This window comes from Phaenicophaeus curvirostris, chromosome 13 (genome assembly GCF_032191515.1).
Source record: "Phaenicophaeus curvirostris isolate KB17595 chromosome 13, BPBGC_Pcur_1.0, whole genome shotgun sequence".
Lineage (NCBI taxonomy): Eukaryota > Metazoa > Chordata > Aves > Cuculiformes > Cuculidae > Phaenicophaeus > Phaenicophaeus curvirostris.
The window spans coordinates 8,059,623-8,066,130 of record NC_091404.1 but is presented as its reverse complement, the minus strand read 5'-3'; positions in this window follow the sequence as shown (position 1 = coordinate 8,066,130).

Genomic DNA, 6,508 nt, shown 5'->3' with positions numbered 1-6,508 from the left:
TATAGGATAGCAAATTATTTCCCTGCTGCTTGTTCACTGTGTTCTCATTTTATAATAACAGTGTACCCACATGGATTTATTCAAATCATATTTGAAGTAGTCTAAAGTCATCTACACTTATATAATGTTTCATATTAAAATGATCATCAAAAAGTGCTACTGCTCTCTATCATGGAAAGCAGTTCAAGGGAAACTACTTACTCCAGTCACCCTTTACTTCCCTGCACAGTTCCCTAAGACCTGCGCTGCCTTCCTGGGGAGCTGGATCAGGACTGTGCCACACTGAGCAATGGGCTGGGCCACGTCATAGCTCCTGCCTGTTACCCCCCACAGCTTTAAAATTCTGTTGTTCAGCTGGAATATGCTTTTAATTCTGTGAGTGAGATGCCACAAAACTCTGCAACAACTCTTTAACAGGCTGTGGTTCTCTGTATGACAGAGTGAAAGGTACAGCAGCGTTTTATCTTCAAACTGATTTAACCATTATTTAGGCTCTGCTGTAGCAGTCAGGAACTGACTGGTCTTTACTCCATGCTAATCACAGTCAAGAACAATGCAAAGTTGCCATTTACCCCATCCTCTTGGTCACATGCACAGAAGAAGGAAGAATAGAAAATTCTTCACTAAACTGTTGCAGGAGAGGGCTTGTGGGGTTTTTCTTTTATATATATATTTCTAGTTTTCAAAGAGATTTTTATCAGCAGTCACTATTACTAAGTTATGTGGAAACTACACAAGTCATGCTTACTAGTAAACAGAAATGCTCTTTTTAACTAACCAGTCAGATAAATTGTATATTGATACCATAAATTCATATACAGAGGCTACCTGAAAACCAGCACTGACATAAAGAGCAAGATTTGCTGTGAAGAGTAGCATTTACCTGCCACATACTAAAGAGTTTACATCTTACAGTAGGATTGCTTTAAAGCTGCTAAAGCAGAAAAACTACCAGCTGCAAGAATCTGTATGATGAAAGCCTGAGTATGCTGTCAATACTGGTTTTATGCCAGTGTAACATCTTTTGTTTCAGCAGATCTGCTCTTGATTTATAATGCCATAAACGAAAGGAGAATTAAGCTATTTATGTAAGTGACTTTATTTATGTAACTGACTTATGTCGTGTTACGTGATGGAAAAGAAAACCAAGCACATGGCTTTTTGTGATTTCTATGAGCTACATAAAAGATTCTGTATAAGTAATGATAGTAATAAACACTTTTCTCTATGTGGCATTTTAGAAGTTCAGTCTCATCCACATGGAGATGTTGTCATGAGTAGAAATCATGGTAATAAATGACAGGATAACGTGGAAGGAATTTAGCAAGTCTGCAGACAGTCTAGAAAATGTGAATGCTGAACATCACAATTTAGACTGCAAGTTAGTTCAACAAAGTGATTGTTATTCAGTCTCTGCCTTGGATGAGTCAATGATTTGTACAGTGACTATTAGTACTGAGTGTACCATCTAAAATTCATTTTGAAAGATTACTGAAGCATTATGATTTAAAAGTGGTTTCTACAAGTATTTTTTATCAATGAGAAGCCCAAGCTCTATGAAGGCTAAAGAGCATGCAGAGAATTTTTGGTATGGTTGAATTAGGGTTTTTTCACATGCCTTTACATTGGTTTCCAGACCTTAGTGGCTGATGACTATATAACATTTAGGAAATCAGGGTCAGTGGAGTAAATGTTTCTGTAGCAATTTGGCAGACACACCTTTCATAACTCATGAAGTCAGTACTGGAAAGGCACAACTGGGTCACAGAAGTGCATGGTGGGATGCTGCTTTCCAGTTATGCAACCAGGGTAACTAAAGGTTAGAGCCAGCACTTGAATAACGAGCTTCTTGCCAGAAAGAGTAGAACAGAAAAACACAGTGTTTTAAAATGCTGGCTTCTGAGCAGCAGCCGCCCAACGTGTCTAGTTAGGAGTCATCACACCGAAATAGAACCGGATGCGTCAGAACTTTGAAGAATAGCAATTCAACATCCCAAAAGAAAAATACATCTGCTTGTATTCCAAAAGCAGATCCTACCGGTTCTCTCACTCCAATAGATAATAGTAGAGCCATTTGCAGCATGCTGCTCAGCTTTTTCTCCCAGACCACTGTAAGTGGGTTTATCACTCATCTCTTGCCTTTTTGCTTTCTCCATCACTCAGCAACATCTTCAACTTCAAGCTATTCCACAGTTTGCCTCTTTTCTTTCCTGCATCTGTGTATATTTTACTAGATTACTTCTAATAAATAAATATATAATAAATATAAATAAATAATAATAAATATAATTATTGCAGAATTCTTAATAAACTTCTGAGAGAGAAAGGAAGTTTTGTTTACATGCTACAAAAATTTTCCAAGGTTTGGAGAGCCAGCACCACAGCCCAATGGCACAAATCCTGACATTAACTAACAAATAACTCCTATCAAGTTTGGGAGTATTAGTTATGAAAACTGAACACTATTGCAAAAAGACAAAATAAAATGGTGCTCTTTTAATCACAATTGCATCTCCCGTTACAGCTGCACACCAGATAAATATATTAATCAAAATGACCTCATTTTATGCATGCGTAGCACGGTTATGTAACTGTGTTAGTATGCTGTTTTATTTCCCTCCTGCCAAGGAGAAACGGTGTTTGTCTTACAAGAGTTCCAAATAAGTCTAGTTATAAAGTGATGTGGAAAAGAACAGGAGGGAGAGACGAAAGTGAGAGAATTAATAAGCAAAATGACTCATTCTCAAAGTGCAGAGGTGATGTTATTCTCCACTGTTAAATCCTGGTTGCTCTGTAGGAAGCTAATGTTGTCATCAGCAGTCTCAGTATTCCTAACATGCCCAGCATTTCTCAGGATGGGAAAAACAGATGTGGCACAAGGATGGAAACTACGTCTTTTCAGACCTCTCAATCAGATGACATAAGTTTACAGCATTCCTGTTTTGTTTCCGAAGCTGTTTGTGAAGGCTGCCTCCATAAACAAGTTTGCTGAATCCCCTGCCATTCTTTTTGTTGCTCATTGCTTTGGTGAAAAGTGGCAGTCAATTAATTCTTTTCTAGTGCTACTAATCATGCTTTAAACTCCAAAAGGGTGCTCCAAAGCACCCTTAAATGTAGAATACATCCCCCCACGCACATAACTAGCCTGAGACTCATCTAGATTTATACTGCACTACAGAAAAAAGGACCGAGAGGCGTACATTTTTGCAATATAAGATCACTCAGGCAGAGAACTCTGATAAGTGCTGAAAATGTGAAAAACAAATGGCAGGGTATGCATTTCCCATTTGCTCAATACACAGACATAAAAGAAACACTGTGTAGGCTTCACTGCAGCATACCAGTGCGTCCAAAACTCAAAGGTTAGTTACATAAATGATAAGGCGTGGGCTTAAATGCTTCATTCAGCTTGTTAATTACTTGCTTTGTGGCCTAGCCAATGTTCTGAAACAGGTTCATCCAATATTGTGTTGCTTCCTCTGCATTTTCATTTAGTGTATTAAGCTGAAGCGCTGGGAACAAGTTGTTGCAATACCTAGGAAGAGTCTGTTTTCTTTCAAGCAATTTACAGAACAAACTTACTCAGACTAATCCACAGATGCTCTTTAAATGTCCTCGCTATTTCAGAAAATTACAAAATTTACATCTTAGAGCACTTTCTTTAAATAAGGGAACTGCTGCCTGCATAAACATAGACTCATTGCTAGCGCATGTTTTGAAGGTTCCTTCTTTGTGGTCTTCTCAACTGACACCTCCAACACAGAGAAATGAATGGTGGTGTGTTAGAAAACTCTCAAAACAGAATACTTAAAACGTCTCTGGTAGAAAACTAGTAGAAACTATGTTTTATTAGTAGATGTAAATAGTTCCACCTTCAATTGAGTTACCTGGGATACCTAGTTGATGAGGCTCTTTAATGCCATAGCTACGAGAGCAAGTTTTCATTGTTGAACAGCCCATCCTAAGACAGACAGACCACCTCTGTTTCAGGAGATATGTGGACAGAAGCTGGAGATTTATAATTCCTTACCTCCAGGAACATAAATCCTTTAGTACTGGGAAGAAATTGTAGTTTTAACACAAGAGAGCTCATCAAGTTTTTACCTGGGAAACACATCTAAGATTTGCTTCAAACAACAGAATTTGTTTTCAAACTAAAACTGTGCAACTTGCCTTGTTTTCAACAGTGCACGTTTGCAGACATCTTGATTTCTAACTCAGACATGGGCAAAGAAGCCTATAGAGACCCTGAACTTGTTTTAACAGCTACAGTGAAGTGGAAGCAAACTGAAAGCAAAATTTCAGAAGCCTACCAGCATTTTGAAAGACTATAATGAATATCTTTCAAACCTCACCTTTCTACATGTACGTGAAGGCTCCATCTTATTCTTCTGTTATAAGGATGCCAATTAGAAATTTCTGAGTCACTAATGCAGTTTAGTGTTCAGATTTGAAATACAAGTCAAAAACCAGTAAACACCAGGGAAAAAAAAAAAACACCCAGAAATACCAGACTGTCTGTTATATGGACCAACTGCAAAATACAGACTGCAGCTGCAGATCTGGACTGAAGCTCCCTGGCAGCACACACTGCTATATGAAAAGTGATGAGAGATCATCACATTGCCACCCTATGCACAACATTCGCTCTACATCATTCTCCAGACTTTTCACGAATATTACTTCTGCGGTCTCTCATTCCCTTTGGTTTTGTAGTTCATATTATTTTCCCTACTTGTACTGCCTTGCTTTACTTTCTCCATTTCATTATTTCCTGCCCATGGGCCATATCATATTGTTTCATTAATATTTCATCAGAATTACTCCCTACTGGAATTGGTATGGATTTCTGCTTAAAAATTGATACCACGATATGGCTCCACATTTCTATCCTTATGCACCTGTTCCCCTTGAGCTACAATCCCTCTGTGTCTTAATATTTCCATTCTTCATGTTGATCAGAACACCAGAGTACTCTTAACTGTATTTAAACTATCAAAGGCATACAACTGCTATATCAGAACATGTATAAAAATGTCTTTTCTGTTAGCAAGTGAGACTCGACGCCACTGTTCAGCTGATTTCACTACACAGATCACTTCTGTCTTCAGGCTAAACATTGTTTCTTCAAACTGAAGATGAAAACTGCAATTAAATATAGGCCACAGATGTTCAGGATGCAGAGGACAAAAATATAGGTTTCATAACTCGACAGTTATGCAACCGGTTGCTTTTCACATATTAAAACGAACATTTAATTTTATGCTTTTATTTATCCTTGATCTAAAAACAAGTCAACCTGCAAGGAGCCCTTAAAACGGTGAGATTTAGAAAAAGATGTTTCTGATCTATTTTAATAATTGATAATACTTTCCTGAAGATGCTCGCTGTTTTCCAGTTTAACTTCAGCTCCCCAAATACTCAGACATCCAGTTCTCCACTGAGTTACTGAGACACCTAAATAACTTTGAGGATATCAGCCTTAGTCTTGTTGCAGATCTGGTTAAGGCAAGACTACATTAAATAAGGTCATTTTATATATAAATGTTCTTTACCTTACCTACTGAATCTCAGTTAAGTTTCTACCCTGACAGTCAAAGTCCTCTCTGGGATTGGCTGCATGACACCCTGCAGCAGTGAAACTCTCATCTGATGCAGCACAGTCATACGTGCAAGAGACAAAATTTTTATAGCAGCTGAATCTAGACTATGGAATTTAATCCCTTAGCAGATAAAAATGATCAGGGGACTAAGCACTTTCGGTACTTACATAAAAATCCTTTTCTTCAACTTAGCTTCCCTCTAGTAAATCACACGTATTAATTCTCTCACACAAAAATAAAGGAAACAAAGCAAGTTGTTCTGTTTGAAAAGTGTAAATGGAGACAGAATGCAAAAGTGAGAGAATGTTCTTCTTACAAGTATTTCTACTTTTAGCCTGGTTTTCTACAGAAGCTTCACTTACAAAATGAGTCAAAATGCCTGCCCGTCATCTCTGATATGTTCTGAACCAGGTGGTTGATTTTTAACCTTTTTAACACACACAGAGAGGAGGTGGGGAGCTTCCAAGTGGTTCCGCATGAGCCACGATGTGAAGTGGCACAAGGGACAAAGGATGGGGGCGACAGATGCAGTGGGAAACATGGAAGGGAAAGCACATAACTCTGTACTAGAGCAACTTCTTCAGTTTCACCATTCAAGAAATGAACTTCTTAAATATTCAGGAGACAAATATTTCAGCAGTATAAGCACAGCTCCCAGAATGAGAAATACAAACTGAAAGGCCTGCTAGGTATTTAGCAATTTCTTTTTAAACTGTCACAAAGCACTACCTTAACATTAAAAAAAAATAACAACCAAAAGCAGAACAGGAAGACAATAGGTTTACCCCGAGTTGATAATGGCAGCCATTCCCAAAACAACTAATTTTTGGTGATGAGGGAGATAGTCCACACAGATATCTCGATCTGTATTTTACACCACAGCGTGAATATGCAGAACAGGTGTG